The following is an 18,117-nucleotide window of genomic DNA, read 5'->3' as shown; positions in this document are numbered from 1 at the left end:
GTGGTCCCAGCAGGGGAATTGTGTATCGCTGGCTGGTGCTGTTTGAGTTACGCAGGGGACGGGTCATGAGGCATAGTCGAAACTGTGATTTCTTGACCATTGTAGCGGTATGACATATACGACATTGGGAATGCTGCGTCTTATGAATACCTATGAATAGTGAAAATATGTTCATGCAATGATACTGCTAATAGGAGAGTTCTGTACTTGAATATACTGTAAAGTCTATATCCAATGTGTATGACGTGTTGATTTCAAAGTGTGTGTAATACAAAAACCAGTGTTTTATACATACGGTGTGGAGTCTATTTATAGCATCTGCAGTTTGGTGCAAGGCTGGTGTTTTGCCAATACTTTACAATTTAACCCTGAGGATAGGCCTGACTGCTCTGTGCCAAGCAACCGAAGGATGAGCACAGGTTATCTGACTTGTGTATCATAAGCATCCTATCTTGGCCGGTGGATTCTGTCTGGCTTTGTTGCATCACAGCCAGCCAAAAACCGCTGGGTCTAACAAAGGGTGCCTGCATTACAGGCAGGATTCTTTTTTGCATGAAGAGACACCTTCTTGCATCATAACAATCCCTAGAGGTATTTTCCTCTTTCTACGTGTTCTGCAAAATGTGAAGGAAGAATGCAACACTTGTGAAAAATAAGGTGGAGAAATAACTTGGGAAGGCATATCATTTTGACGTTTTCCCAGATTTACAGGTCTTTGTAAATCCAGGAATGTGCCAAAATAGATGGGTGGTTTCATAGGAACACCCAGGCTCCACCCATGGAATGCTTCCCAATTTGAAGTGTATCGTAAATCAGCACAAGCAGCAGCCTTGTAATTTATTTCTATACAAAGTTACTCAAGGCCACACGAATCATGCCTTGTATAGCTTTATAAACATTACTAAAGCCTTTATGTTGTCCTTACATTGCCTTGCACAGCACAAGGACAACACACTATAGGTATCTCCATCCAGCTATATTTACTTTGGCTTTCTTGCCTAATCCTCTGTATCTATTTAAAACTTCCCTATGTTCCGGTGTAACAGAGGAAAAAGGGAATCCATCTAGGAATTATTCTATTTGAGCTGAGTCTTATTATGCCTCATTTCTCTGCATACTTCTTATTTATTCCCTGAGTTTCATAATCTTTCTAATATCTTTTTTGGATCTTGGACCGTATGTGCTGCCTTTGCTTGCTGCAGATGATTTTCCAGTCTACACATATCAGTTTCTTCTCACTTTCAGCTCCTACGACCATTTTAATAAGTTTATCCCCAAGAACAGACTTTATTGCCTCAATAACACCTCTCTGGATGTTTCCAGAGTATCATTGTGCTCCAAATACTGTGTGATTCTGTCCTTTATTTTGTTCCTTTTGACTTCGTCTTGGAGGTTATGTTATGTTATGTTATGTTAACTGGAATTTATATAGCGCTAAATCACCGTCAGGTCTCTTAACGCTCGTGGAGGGGGGGGGGGTGTAACTGCATAGACGGCTCAGGCATGAAAAGAGGGTTAAGCTGCACTTAGTGCGTCCCTAAACAGGATAGTTTTGAGTTGTTTCCTAAAGTGGAGTAGGTTAGGTTCTTTACGGAGCGGCCCAAGTAGCTTGTTCCAGAGCTGGGGGACAAGTACAGAGAAAGCTCTACCCCCTTTTGAGGTGAGCTTGTACCGAGGGCAGGACAGGAGATAAGCCTTGGAAGATCGCAATGAGCGTCCCGGGATGTAAACCTCATGTAGGTAGGAGCTAGGCTGTATATTGCTTTGTGGGCGATGCAAAGGTATATTCCCAATCTCCTTTTCCTCTCCTTTGGCATTTTGCCCAGATCTGTGAGCACCATATCCACCGGTGCTTTGTCAGACACTGTAATGGGGCCTTTTTCCTGGAACCGTTTTGCCACCTCTGCCATAACTTATAAGTGTGATGCACATGAAAGGAAAAATGCATAGCCTTCATCTCTGGGATCTATCAATCCCATTTCCCAGGGCCTGCAGAAGTGGTTTAGTTGTGACCACAGATTCACAAAACCCCTTACTGGATCTATCCTGGTCACTGTTCTTCACATGTTTGAAGGCCCCTGCCAGCACCACATGTTCTTTTGAGAATAAGGCTGATGTGTCCAGCAACAGAAAAATAAACATAATTTGTTGGGGGTTGGGGTGTAGGCTGAACACACTGGCCGTATCTCGTCTACTATTTCACCTTTCTCCAGGTCCAGTTTTTAGACACCTGCATCTCATGGAATACTAGTTTCATTTAGGATATTTAGGACTGAAATGTGGAATTGTGAAGTGTACTGCACTGCTACTTTTGACTGTATCTCATTTTTTCAGATGTGTTTTCTTGCAGAGCTACTTATTCTGCCTTGCTGCTCAGCATTGAATATCTTTTTCCTCTTTGATACTTTCTTAACATTCAAGTTAGGACTTTGAATGTAGCAAATACTGGCACTAATAGCCAATCGACCCTCTAGTGAATGTATAGTTGTCACTAGCCGGGGACCAGTGTGTTTTCCTCTGAAAACATATTGGGCATCTAAACATTTCAATGAACACAACATAACTATGCTTCATGTTAGTAACCCCAGAACAATGACATAATATTGATGCACACAATATTGTATTAAAAAAATATTGGAAAATAAATATTGTCCCCAAAAATATAGTTGAAAATATTCTAACAACATTATGACCCTTTTACATGACTGAATTAAACATATATTAACCCCCCAAAAAGATATACTTCAATGTATCAAACTATTCATATAAAAATATTTCCAACGATTACTATTATTTACACATTAAGCTAAAATAATTATGAATTATTACACCTATAACACAATCAAATAAAGTCTGCAACATCCGGCAAGAAAACACATGTAAGTATAAACTAGAAAATGAGTTGCATAATTTTGTATGTCACTAACAAGCATGTTATACATTTTAATTATGTAATTCTTTATATTGTTACACTCATTTCAGACATAATGACAGCAGAGCAACAAATATCACATCACAGAAAGGAAAACAATTATTATATCACATGGTCTACACTTACAGCCAATAAAGCACAAGCATGGAAAATAGTAATTAGAAATGACCAAAACATCACTCTAATGCTTGCTGTGGAAGGGACATTTCAAAAGATGAGATGTTTAATAATGTAAGGAAACACAACCACCCCCTAAGTATTACCAAAATAGAAGTAAGGCATGTGTTATATGATTTGAGAGACCTTGAACAGCAACTACTGGGTTCGGGCTCCCAACAGCACAGCTTGCCACAGGCTAATAGTAAACAACAGAAAATGCACGGGCTGCCAATCAATTACCTGCCTTCTTTTGGCTGAACATTAGAGATGAAACACATGTTTATTTTGACCAAAAAGTGTCATTTATTTATTTTATTTTGATTAGACTCATTTAGTCATTTTTTTCTCAAAGGAATTAAGTTTTTACCAAGTTAATTTTTTAAGACCTTATGTACAACATAAACAACAAATAGCATATATTCAAATGTATATTTTTACAAAAATAGAAACATTGGAAAAGGTTAGACAGAAATAGATCACACACCTTCAATCATACAACTTTCACACCACACTATATACACAATATATACAGACACATCAACAAGAAACAATGTGAATTATTTCAACAATGTAATCAATTGGATTACAGTAAAGCCCAAAGACATTTGTATTTTGTAAGAACCGTTTGATGTTTTCCACAGTTTTAGATAATCTTTTTAGGCTTATAGAGTCTACGCGTTTCGAACTCAAAAGAATAAATGAGTTCTCATCAGGACCGAGGTCTGTGAAAGAGAAAAGGGGAAAACTTATTGGTTTGCTATAAAACTCTGAAGCTACACTGCCTTTTTCTACTGCCAGCCACTGCATCTTACCTCTCAGTTTAAGTAGAAACCAGAAGACGTATAGATATGTCCGGGTAGTCAACCATCTATCACAAGAAACATACAAGATGCCGTCAATTACTAGAACGTGTCTCTTTCGAAAAAAGGCATCATGCAAGCATACACCTCTTGATCAAACTTACATGGTGTAGGTGACTGATTCCTGCGAATGTGTGCGATGACTGCCTGCAGAGTGAAGTCAATCTATGAAGCCGGTGGGGGCGGCGAGTGCTCCCGGCTGCGGAGGGGCGTGAATGGAAGTGTGTAGTCGGCGGATCCGTGATCGCCTTTACGCCATAATATGAATCAGTGATTCCGGGATTCTGGCCCACGCTGAAAAAATGACGATCCGAATTAATCTATGGGCCTTGGGACAAGGGTCTATCTGTTGAGCGATTTGTGTAAGAGGCAATGCGGGTCTTACCTCCATTCAATCGTGGCAGTTCGAAGCGGTTGTCCGTAGTTTCTGCTTCGGCATCCTCGCTGTGTACTACTTCCTGGTCCGCAAAGGATCCTGGGGGATGTAGTCGGTGTGCTGTTTCCTTTGTTTTTATATTGAAGTGCAAAGCACCAGGACGAATGAAAATGGCTCGCGAATTAAAGAATTGCGTACGACTTGGATTTTAACATCATGCCTCTTGTATTTTGAAAAGCTCTCGTGCCGTGATGCTTATATGTGTCGCGAAAACACTGGGGGCTCGATTGCATGTGCTCCATATGATCTACTTATATTCAAAATGTTTAAACATGCGTTTATTTAATACATCGTGAGATGGTGGCCCTTGTGCTGAAATCCTCCTGTGTATATCGGATTCTCAAAGAACTTGATGAGATATTAACTATTGGTGTATGGGGATTTGTGGGAATTGTAGTATGCGCCCACCTGTTGTCACGTAAGGCCATGGCTAAAGTAGTTGGAGACTTCATTGTCGGGCTGAGGCCGATATGTCCGTGGTTACAGGTGATGTGTAATGTAGGTTAACCTTCTCGCATTGGTAGAGGATGTAGGCATCAATGTATGTGTTACTTGTGATGATGATGAAAGAAGACAGAATTTATGTACTTTGTTATATCCACTGTTGGTAATTCAAAGTTTGAACATTTCTGACATCTCATTCAGTCCGGAAAAAGCTGTATTAAATTTGACTATTAACAGCGCTTCCATTTTTGTTAATTTTGCGTTCAAGTCGCCACCTCTGACATCATTTTCAACCTTTGCGATGACTGTCCAAATTAAATCAGTCTCTTTGTGTTTTTTTTCCTGACAGTGATTCACTAGAGGTGCTGTTGCCACATTGTTGCAAATTCTTGATTTATGTTGCTGTATTCGGAGGCGAACCTCTTGGTTTGTTTTTCCAATATATGCCAGATTGCAGGGGCATATAATTCCATACACCGCGTAACGTGATTTGCAGTTGGAAAACTTGTCATGTTTCCAACTAATTTGGTTGTATGTGAAGACTGTTCCTTCTATCGTGGTGTCGCAACATGTGCATGTCCCACATTTGTGGTGTCCCCGGATCGGTGGTAAGTTTAGCATAGTCCGTAAATCTGGATTTGTCTTTTTGGGCAAAGCAGCTCTGATCAAATGATTGGCAACACTGTGATTCTTTTTAAAGGCGAAAAGTGGTTCTTTTTTGAAAGTTTGATCCAAATTCCGTAATAGGTGCCAGTTTTGGTTTACTACTTTTTTCAAAGCATTAGAGTTGGGACAGAACGTGGAAACGAAGACTAGCCTGTCTGTTTCTTTTTTAGCTGTTCTTTCCAAGAGGGTGTTGCGTGGAGTCCACCATGCTCTTTTGCTGACTTCTTTCATATGAACTTACACATGGAATCATCCACTGACCCCCACACCATCTCCTTCCTACAGTCCTTGAACATCTTTGGACTCTTCCAACTTATCAATATGGCCACCCACAGTGCTGGACATACCATTGATGGCATTTGCTCTAATATTCCTACCCTTTCCACCTCCCCTCCATTGCCCCTCATCTGGACCGATCATTTTTTCATCCCCTTTGACCTCACGACACCCACTGCTTCCCTATCCAGCCCTAGACATACCCAAGCCACCTTCACAGTCAATTGGAAGAAAGTGGCTGAACGGATACAGCTTGAGCCAAAACCACTGCCCCTACCCCCCATGCTAACTGGAGATGTCGAAGTTGACTCATGCAACTTCCACACCTGGATGCACCAAATAGTTGCGGTTAACTCTGAACCTAAAAACAACCAAGGAAAGGGACCCAAGAAGAAAAAACCCAATGCCCCATGGTACACCAAGACCCTGGCAGATAGCCACCTCCAATGTCGGAGACTAGAAAAACACTGGAGACAAACATACGACACGACCTCCAAAACACGCTATGTCCAACAGAGGAAAGTATATCTCTCTGACATTAAAGCAGCTAAAAAAGACTATTTCACTAATCTCATAATGGAAGCGCGCCAAAATCAAAAAACCATCTTCACCATAGTCAAGTCCTTTACCCATCCGAAAGCTCTCACCATCGACATACCTCCCTCAGAGAGTCTTTGCAACCAAATTGCAGACTACTTTGTTGAAAAAATTGTCAACATTCAGAAAGACTTTCCTCCACCCCCGATGACCATCGTACAAGTTACAGTCAACTACCCTCCTCTCTCCAGTTTTAAACCAGTATCCTTGCAACAGACAAGCAAGGCAATCAGTGCCTGTAAATCAGGAGCACCCACGGATTCCTGTCCCCCAATCATTCTTCACCACCTGATTGATACAGTCAACCCTCACATTAATGGAATCATTAATGAATCCCTTGAATCCGGAATTGTACCTGCCGAATGGATGAAGGCTACTGTCAAACCTCTGTTGAAAAAACAGAACAAACCATCCACAGACTTGACTAATATGCGGCCCATCTCCTTACTCCCTTTTCTGGGCAAAGTCACGGAGCATCTAGTGCACGAGGAGCTTAAAACCTTCACAGAAGCCCATAACATCTTGCACCCACAGCAATCGGGCTTCCGCTCCGGTCACTCCACGGAAACAGCGTTGATCGAGCTTGCTGATTCTATTAAATTCCTACAGGATGAGAGCAAGCTGTCCTCATCCTGTTGAACCTCACAGCGGCATTCGACACCATCTCGCATGTTATTTTAATCAATCGAATGCGAGAGATTGGCGTGACAGACTCAGCCCTGGCCTGGATTTCATCATTCCTATCAAATAGGTCTCAGACTGTAGCACTTGGACCACACCTTTCCTGCGAAAAGCCAATTACATCTGGAGTGCCCCAGGGGTCCATATTGAGCCCCCTATTTTTTAATATCTACATGGCACCCCTCTTAGCCGTGATAGAATCACATGGGATCCTGGTCACGTCCTACGCTGACGACACTCAATTGGTCGTCACCATTGATAAACAGCGTACTGACGCAGAGCTCCGCTTTAAAAACTGCCTCTCTGATGTCTTTGAATGGCTAAACACTAATCATCTTAGATGCAATAGCGCAAAGACAGAGATCATCCCAATAGGCAAGAATCCTTCTTTTTCCCCTAAAGATTGGTGGCCCACAGGATCCGAGGCCCCTCCTAGTGCAGTTACATCAGCTAGAAATCTGGGCGTACAATTTGACTCTTCCCTTACTTTTGACGACCACATTAGGATCACTGCCGGTAGATGCTTTGGACTAATAAAATCCCTGAGGAAATTTTTTGATTTCCTCCCAATTGCAGCCAGAAAGTCAGTCGCGGTAGCCCTTTTACTTTCCCGACTTGACTACTGCAACGGCCTTATGGCCGGGGTGAAAAAATCCACCCTCAGGAAGTTGCAGAGCTTACAACATGCTGCAGCTCGACTGGTTTTACAAATCCCCAGAAGGTCATCTGCATCTGCAGCCCTGAACTCACTTCACTGGATGCCACTACACAAAAGAATCTTTTTCAAACTGCTTCTCACAGTCCACAAAACCATGCAAAACACAGGACCCCGTTACTTTGTAAACCGCTTCAAGCGCTATAACCCTTCGCGCTGCTTGAGATCCTCTGGGACTAACCTTGTTCAAATTCCCAGATTTAAATATAAGACCAGAGGATGAAAATCCTTTAATGTTCTGGCAGCTAAAGCCTGGAACACCTTACCCGCCGACCTTAGAGCCATTAACAATGAGAACAATTTCAGAAAACTTCTCAAGACATGGGTCTACAAACTACCAGACTCCTCTGTCCTGGCTGCCATTTAGTTTTATTTTTCATTCACCACACTTTCTCAGTTATTCCTCCGTAACTCGCCCAGCACCATGATGCTCCCTTGGGAGCGAACGCTTGCGCTTTACAAATGCCCATAAATATCAAATATCAAATAATAGGTTTTTCGGGTATCCGCGTTGGAGTAAATTAGCTGTAAGATTATCTGCATGTTTCCAGTATTCTTCCTTGCATTGGCAATTTCGCCTTATCCGCAGATATTGCCCATATGGGAGGTTGTCTTTTAAACTCTGTGGGTGATTGCTATGGAAATGAAGAGCCTTATTTCGGTCAGTTGATTTTTTATGGAGTGTTGATATTAGCTCACCTTCACAGGGATACACTTCCACATCAAGAAACGGCATTTTATCGGCTGAATATTCCATGCTGAATTTAATTGTTGGTGCCCTATTGTTGATCCAATCATGGAATCTTTGGAGTTCCTCTTTTGGTCCAGACCAGATGAAAAAAATATCGTCTATATAACGATACCAATGGGATATCCATTGTACATAGGGATTATTATTGTAAACAAATGCCTCCTCATATTTCGCCATGAACAACACAGCTAATTCAGGGGCAAATGGGCATCCCATCGCCACACCACCAACTTGGAAATAAAATTCCCCATCAAAGTTGAAATAAATCTTTTTCAACGCGAATTCTGCAAGTTTTAAAATGAATTCGGTTGGTATTGGGTGTGGTCTCGGTCTTTCTTCCAGAAATGCTTCAAGAACATAAATACCTTCCTCTTGTGGGATTTGAGTGTAAATCCCTATTGGAACCAATCTCCAAGTTTGTAGATTTCTTTCTCAAACCATTCCTATTAGAAGTAAAATCTTATATACAAGACACCACAGACTTCATTAACAAGCTCATGACAATCAAATTTGAAAAAAATTCCCAGCTAATGGTCACAATGGACATAACCTCACTGATCTTGTCATGTGCTGTGATGGGGCCCAGTCCAAACCCTGTAATCCCTGCCGGTTTTCATTCAAAGTATCAAGTTGCAAATGTCGACTTACACTAATATTGAGTTTTAAATATCGTGACACAGAAATATCGACAGCAGGAATATTGTTGTCAAGAATATTGGCTTTAAGGTAAAAAATATCGATTTTAAAAATATAGAAGTCATTAATAGTGTTTGCAAGATATATTGTTGTTAAAAAATATGGTTTTTGTGATTAGTGTTTTGTATTTTAGAATATATTTTTAATGTATGTGATATTTTTATGTGTAAATATTGTTTATGTTTTTTAATATATGTGCTAAATGTTAATTTTATTTTAATTAGATTTTGCATTTTTTAGTTCCGTAGAGGGATGTGGGTTATAGGGGAGTAGTCTAGGAAGTAATTTAATTATAATAAATGAATGATTATTTTGTTATTTATTAACATTTATTTAATTGATATTGTATAATGTTATTTGTGTATTTAATTTTTTTGGGTAGATTTATGTAATAATGAATGTTTTTGTTAATAAATAATTTCTAAATAAAAATATTTATATGTTTCAAAATATTTTGTTTAATTTTATTTAATATATTATTTGTAGGTATTTCTGATATGTATTTAACTTCATAGGATGTTTTTACTTTTTTATTTTTAATAAATAATATATTTTTATTTTTAACATATTCATATTTTTTTACTTACTTTAAAACATTATTATTTTTATTATGTTGATATTTTGTATGTGTTTTTAATTTTGAACTGACTGGAGTGAGAATGGTACCTTTTACCCCGTTGCAATTCATCACTTTCCCTATCGATTCACTGACTGGAGTGGAAATAGTCAATTTTATCCCTCCGCTATCCAACATTTTTCCTACTGTTGCAGTAAGTGGAGTGGGAATAGTAAATTGTATCCCTCCGCTATCCAACACTTGCCCTACTGTTGCACTCACTGCAGTGGGAATAGTAATTCTTCCCACTCTGCTATCCCACAGTTTCCCGACTGTTGCGCTCATTGGAGTCGGAATAGTAATTTTTACCCATCCGCTATCCAACACTTTCCCTACTGTGGCATTGACTGGATTGAGAATGGTAAAGTTTATCCCTCATCTATCCAGCACTTTCCTAACTGTTGCATTGACTGGAGTGGGAAATTTAAGTTTAAAGATTTTTAAATACTTTAACATTTTTATTTATACTAGAATGTGTTTTTTAAAATAGATTTTATGCCATTGGTCTGTATATATATATATATATATATATATATATATATATATATATATAATATATATATTCACTGAAAAAACCATAGGTTTCAGTTCTTATATAGTTAGGAATTAGCATTTAAAAAACCCATTGAAATTGCTCCTATATAGTTAGTTGGACTAACTATATTTCGTGCACCCGCAATCCACTGCTGATGATGTCACATATGGCATCATTCATGACATGGTCAGTGACATCACTGATGACATCTCAAATGACATCAATAATGACATCACTGATGACATCACCCACGTGACAATCACATACATGCTGTCAATGAACAATAGAACACTATCAAAAATACTTATACACCTATACCGACATTACACACATTCACTGGATGATCTCATCAGTGATGTCATCATTGATGTCATTTGAGATGTCATCAGTGATGTCACTGACCATGTCATGAATGATGCCATATGTGACATCAATGATGTGTGAATAGTTGATTCAGTAGATATATGAAGTTAAAACTACATGTTCTAACAGTTGTTTGGGTGAATGAATATCTTTATGGGTGTGGTGATGAGCAAATATATTTCTCAATGATACATGTCCAACACACTAGATAAATAAAATTCAGTGTATGTGTCATTTGTTGTATATAAATAAGTATACATAAGACTCAATGATTGTGTGAGTGACTGTATGGATAACTGTATACTTGTAATATTGATCTTATAATATACTAAATATGACTTACTATCTAAATGAATAGATGAAGTGGTGTTTGTGTAAGTGTGTAGCTAAGTAAGTATGTAAGTATGATCCATTGTTTGCATAAGTGAGTAGGATAACTTCATATGTGAATAGGTTGTGTGCTTGTGTGTAATGTCGGTATAGGTGTATAAGTATTTTTGATAGTGTTCTATTGTTCATTGACAGCATGTATGTGATTGTCACGTGGGTGATGTCATCAGTGATGTCATTATTGATGTCATCAGTGATGTCACTGACCATGTCATGAATGATGTAATATGTGACATCATCAGCAGTGGATTGCGGGTGCGCAAAATATAGTTAGTCCAACTAACTATATAGGAGCAATTTCAATGGTTTTTTTAAATGCTAATTCCCAACTATATAAGGCCTGAAACCTATGATTTTTTCAGTGAATTTGCAAGGTTTTTAAATGCTAATTCCTAACTATATAAGTCCTGAAACCTATGGTTTTTTCAGTGAATTTGCAAGGTTTTTTAAATGCTAATTCCTAACTATAAAAGGCCTGAAACCTATGGTTTTTTCAGTGAATTTACAAGGTTTTGTAAATGCTAATTCCTAACTATATTAGGCGTGAAACCTATGGTTTTTTTCAATAATTTTCCAAGGTTTTCTAAATGCTAATTCTATTAGCGTATAACGTTTAAATATGTTAATATCCTTGTGGGACCACCTGAGCAGCCCTAGGGGGTGAGGGTGTTTCTACCCTGCCCCCTTTTTGCATTCTACAGGTTTGTTTTTCTGCTTCTTTTGTGCCTACAAAACGCTGGGTTATTCCTCCCGCCTCCTAAGCAGAGGGCGCGTGATGAACGGACTCCCAGGCACAGTCCGATAACATAAAACTGCCTTTAAAAAAAAATGCCGACGCCGTGTCTCCATGCTCCAAAGTTACTTCAATTGTCAGCCCAATTGTTGAACATGTTTCGCCGGTAACACCGGCTTGTTCACCAACAATTTTACATAAAGTTTATCCACATTTTAACATGATTACAAAACACCACGTGACAGCTGCATCAATAAAACTGGAGAAAAAAAATGGTAGTTTTCCTCAGTTCACTTTGCAAGTCTTCATTTCATTCACTTGTCAGTGTGTGCCTTCAGAATATAAAACATATATAAAGCTTTTGCTTTTGATGCCCAGACAAATATATTAATAATTTCATTTTTACAATTATAAAGTTAAAAGGAATTTTTGAACCTCAGTATTGCTCCGTAGCACAGAAGGCTCGAACCCCATTAATAATAAAAGAAAATTGCCTTTACGCTGCCAAGAACCTTGGCTAACCACAGTGAGCTACAGCAACACTGTGAAGTAGCTGACCCGTCTATTACTTATCGGGAGATACATTTCTGGCACTTACAGCGCTGGCATATTTCTTAAACAATTTAAACGCAAGGAACATTTCACACTAATCATTCATGATAATTAAGCCCCAGTGGGCATTCCAGTGTTTATACTAATTCCTAATAATCTAAATGAAAGCCATAGGCAATAATTCTTACATGGAGTTCGTGCATTTCCTAATTGATAAATGCTCTTTTATATCCATAGCATACCATATTATGTCCCACAAGGGGAAGAGGCAGAGGAGGCGCAGGCGTAAAGGGGCAAAGCACTACCAGCGCAAATGGGAAGAACAAATCTAAAATCAACAAGTAACCTCCAATAATAAAGCTACTGTTATCAACCTTACTAATTTGGTTCTGACGAAAAAAGAACTGAACATTTTGGAGTTAGGATTATCCTATTGTCCCAAAAGTGAAATTGACTATGTCAAAACAATGGTTGACATTTTTAAATTTACAAGATCCTTGAAGCTGTAAAAGTTATTCGCAGTGGCCCATAAAGTGAAGGATGGGTCAACAAATGCAAGTGGGCAAGAAGGGTTTTCTAACCTAGCAGTGGATGATATGAATCTGATGCTAGATATCAGACAAATGGATGGGACATCAAACAATGAGCCAAGTAGCCCAGGAGAGGTACCAAGTACTCTTGTTCGAGCATTGGAAGTGGAACAAGACTATAGTTTAATAATTGAGACGGAAGCTCCTACAAGTTTTCGACTAAATTCTAAATTCACACCAGTGACCAACAGGGACTCAATTGATGTCTTTAATGATTTAGTTGTGAATGATGTAAAGAGGTCGTGTGTCAGACAATAAATACCAACAAGCATAGAAAATATTCCCAACAGGACAAAGAGTATTATTCTCTAGTTAACAAAATTGCATGCAATGATCAATGTATTGTTCGTGATGCCGATAAAGGGGGCAATGTGGTTCTATGCCGTCATATATATATTTATGTATATATATATATATATATATATATATATATATATATATATATATATATATATATATATTTTTTTTTTTTTTTAAATACTGGCAGTTGCCAGTAGGTAGTTATAGTTAGGACCTATTTTCCACAGGAAATCTGCAACAATCTATTTGGAATAACTATGGCGCTGGTTGCTGAATCTTCACAAAATCTTCAAAACTAGTGGGGCATTCTGGTCCGCTCCTATCCTGAAAGTTTTGGGATGATTCATGAAGCGGGGGCCGAGAAAAAAGGAGGGTCCTAAAACGTGTTTTCCCCATGCAATTTTCCACAGGAACCGTTCATCGCGGCTACAGCCCAAACTGCTCAAAGGAATTACACCAAATTTAGCAAAGATGTAGTCCTTAGTTCAGACTTGCGCCTTTTGCTTAAATGGTGTAAATCCGTTTGGTAGTCCCTGAGAAAATGACAATTGAAATTACATATATTTCTACGGCCTCGGTGGATCCGTGCATCCTATGCGCACCCTAAGCGCACTGTCCCGATCACGCGCTGAATGCTAATTCGCTGTCAAGTGGTTGTCAACAATCGAAACTAGGAAGTGTTGGCAGCCATTTTGTGCCTCGGTAGAAGCAAGGTTCAAGAAATCAGTGGAACAAGTGTGCAAAAAATGTGGCAGGGTAGAAATATCTTGACCCTCTATACCTGCTCAGAGGGTCCCACAACAACTCCCAGGGCCAAAAATTATTATTATTTTTTTGCTAAAAACGGCAAAGTGCGCTTAGGGTGCGCAGGTCATGCCATAAACAAATAAATAAAATGAAGTGCAGACTTTAATATTTAGCTACCGGGGGGCCAAATCCCTGGGGCAAGAGTTTTACATTTTATGGGGCCCTCAGAGGGACTTCCTAGCTCTGGGGATCGCCACCCTCCAGGGCTAAAACATTAATGGGTGGAGGGGATTGGCTCAACCGCCACCCCACCAGCAAAATAGATGGGTGGGGGTCTCAAAGGCCCACTACCCTCTGGGGCTTTTTCAAAAATGGTTGAGGGGGCTGATAGGCCCCTCCAGTCCCGGTGACCGCCACTGCTGTTTGCTATGGCAGGGCGGGAGCCGAGGCTCTCCTCTGTCATAGCAAACTTGGTTTGGATTTTGAAAGAGAGAGCAGGGAAACCTGTTGTCTGTTTCAAAATGCAAACCAGATTACCTTTTCACACGGAGAGCTGCATGTCAGCAGCTCCCCGTGTGGAAAAGCAATGCCGGCTCCCGAAGGACGCGAGGAGCTGGCTGGGACCGTGGGGGTATTGGGTCTCCCCCCATGGTCCCTAATGGTATATATGTGCTCCGGGGTACGGGCTTCCGTGGAGTGTAGAAATTAGTGATAGATGTTATTTTCTTTTTTTACTGTAAAATTAGGCGCGCTCCCACAACTCTAATGTGTTTAGATTTTGGGTGGCGCTAAAAAGAGCCCTTGTGTTTATTGAGAGATATTGATACTTACAAGTAAGTACCTGTGCAGAGTCTAAAGTTGATGAGGAAGACTCTGCTACCCTCATCTGTAAATTGTACACCATCTGTCCTATAGATGCCATGCATATTGAAACGTAGATTGTTGTGGTATATGGACCCCATCCTATAATTTTCAGAGAAAAGCAGAAACTGATTTATTGACATGTTTCCTAGCTTTCTCAATCTGTGGACAACATTTATATTGGACCAGTTCCATTTTTGCCTTTGGCATATGTTAGAAAACACAAAGGAAGTTTGGGGGAAAAGTGATATAAATTCTCCAAATGTGTCCATCATATGACCCTTGACCCTTCCAGGTAGGTCGCTCCCCCTCCGCACAGCACCTCCTGTGAGCATTCTCTCCCTCGCTGCCCTTGTGTCTCTCTGCCCGGTTTCCCTTCTGATCCCCTCCCTGCCCCTGTGTCTCTCTGCCCGTTTTTTCAGTCTATTGCTTAGCTGCCCCTGCATTTCTGTGACCTTTCTGCCTTCTGTACCACTCGTTTCCCTCCATTTTTTGTGACATTTCTGCCCTTTCTTGTGACCTTTTTCCCTCTGTGTAACTCGTTTCCCCCGATTTTCTGTGACCTTTTTGCCCTTCCTGTGACCATTTTGCCTACTGTGCCACTCGTTTCTTCCTGTATTCTTGTGACCTATTTGCCCTTTGTGTGACCTTTCTGCCATCTATGCCACTCGTTTCCCCCTCAATTGTTGTGCCCTTTTGCCTTCTGTTTCCTTTGTTGCTCCTCACTGCCTCCGCAACTGTGTTCCCTGCGGCTCCGACCCCCTGACTGCCCATTTGCTGCCCCCGCCTCCCACCTCCCAGCTGCTCCTTACTCCCACCTCCCCACACATGCCGGCCGCTGCCCGTTTGTGCCGCTAGCGCGCGGCAAACCTGTCTGCACCTGGACCGTGCCTAGGTCAACCTCCCCAGATGTTGCCTTCCTGACAGAGACCTGGTAGAACAACTCCTGCGCACCCGACATCGCCATAGCCATCCCAGACGGCTACAAGATCACCCTCAGAGACCGCACCAACAGAGTCGGAGGGGAAATCTCCATCATCCACAAGAACAGCATCAGGGTCTTGACTAGCACCGACGACGCGCTTAGCACCGCCGAACACATGCATTTCCAGATCCACACAGACCCCAACTCAACCCTCAGAGGCACCCTCCTCTACTGACCCCCCAGACCCCGCCCCCAGTTCAGCAACTCCATCGCCGACTTCATCAGCACGCACGCCCTGACCTCCACCGTCTACATCTTCCTCGGAGACCTGAACTTTCACCTTGAGAACAACAACGACAACAACTCCACAACCCTGATCGATAACCTCGCCAACCTCAAACTGAGACAACTCGTCACAACGCCCACCCCCTCCGCCGACCACACGCTTGAACCCATCTTTTCCTCAAGCCCACACGTCTCCGTCAGTCACACCACCAAACTCCTCTGGACCGACCACCGCTGCATCCACTTCACCTTCCAGAAACCCATCACACACCACCGCACCCAACAGATCCCCCGCTGCTGCTGGAGCAAAATCACCGAAGACCAACTACATGCAAACCTTGCTCTCAGTCCACCCACTGAACCCTCCAACACTGACGTCGCTGCCCACAACCTCAGACGCTGGATCGAGGACTGCACCACCACCCTCGCCCCGCTGAAGAACCCCACCCACAGAGATACCAGCAAGAGGGCCAGCTGGTTCACCTCAGAACTCCTAGATTCCAAGCAAGCCTGCCAGAAACTAGAGAAGAAATGGAACAGTGAACAAACTCCGGACAGCCCCGAAGCACACAAGGACGCTGTCTGCAACCACCACCACCTCATCAGGGCTGCCAACATGATCAACTTTGTCATTTTTTTTTTTAGTTGTCTAAGGACTGTTCAATTGTTTTATCTGATGATTGTTGTATTTACATGTACTTTTATGGATGTTTTTATATATCCGAATAAAGATCATTTGACTTGACTTGACCACCTCATCAGGGCTGCCAAGAAGACCTCCTTCAAAGACCGCCTCGACAACAACGCACACTACAGCAAGGAGCTCTTCAACATTGTGAAGGAACTCTCCAACACCAACGACATCCCGCCGTCGCAAGCCCTGTACGACTCCCTCACCTTCTTCCACCGCAAGATAGCAGACATCCAGGACAGCTTCAACTCCCAGACAGCCCCAACTGACAGCAACACAACAGGCCCTCTGCACACCATCGACCACATCCCCTTGCTAGCCTGGACCAGCGTGAGCTTCGATGACACCATCAAGACCATGAGCACAATCCACTCCGGCTCACCGTCAGACCCATTCCCGCACCAATTCTTCAACAAAGCAAGCACCTCCACTGCACCCCACCTACGCAACGTCATCAATCTCTCCCTTGAGACTGCGACCTTCCCAGAGAGCTGGAAACACGCTGAGTCAACGCCCTACTCAAAAAACCCTAGGCAGACCCAAGAGACCTCAACAACTTCCGACCCATCTCTCTGCTCCCCAACCCGGCAAAGGTCATCGAGAAAATCGTTAACAGACAGCTAACCCAATACCTCAAAGAGAACAGAATCCTGGACCCTTCCCAGTCAGGGTTCCACAGCAACCACAGCACAGAGACCGCCCTCATCACCGCCACCGACGACATCAGGGCCCTGCTAGAAAACGGGGAGACTGCAGCACTCATCCTCCTAGACCTCTCCGCCGCCTTCGACACTGTCTGCCACCACACACTATGCGCACGGCTTCATGCCGCAGGGATCCAAGCCAAGGCTCTAGAAGGGACCGCCTCCTTCCTCTCCGGCAGAACCCAGAGCATCCGCCTTCCACCGTTCTGTTCCGAAGCCTCTGAGATAATCTGCGGCGCACCTCAAGGATCCTCCCTCAGCCTGACACTGTTCAACATTTAAATGGCCCCACTCGCACACGTCGCCCGACAGCATGACCTCACCATAATCTACGCCGACGACACTCAACTGATCCTCTGTCAGGGCCTGCTCCACAGGATCCGATCGATGAACAAAGGGGTCCACCTCCTGATGTTACCAACACCCTGAATGAGTACACAGGGGGTTCGAACCATCAGGTTAGGGATAAATAATGAAAAGAGACCGGGGAAGGGTAGGGGTCAGCAGGGACAAGGGATCTGAAACGACAGAGCATAAGTTTTATAACACCAACCAATGATAAGGCTACTCTCAATAATATTCTCTAGACTTCTGAATACCTTGAGGGGCTGT

This window comes from Lissotriton vulgaris, chromosome 3_1 (assembly GCF_964263255.1).
Source record: "Lissotriton vulgaris chromosome 3_1, aLisVul1.2, whole genome shotgun sequence".
NCBI classification, from domain to species: domain Eukaryota; kingdom Metazoa; phylum Chordata; class Amphibia; order Caudata; family Salamandridae; genus Lissotriton; species Lissotriton vulgaris.
This window is presented reverse-complemented; position numbering follows the sequence as displayed.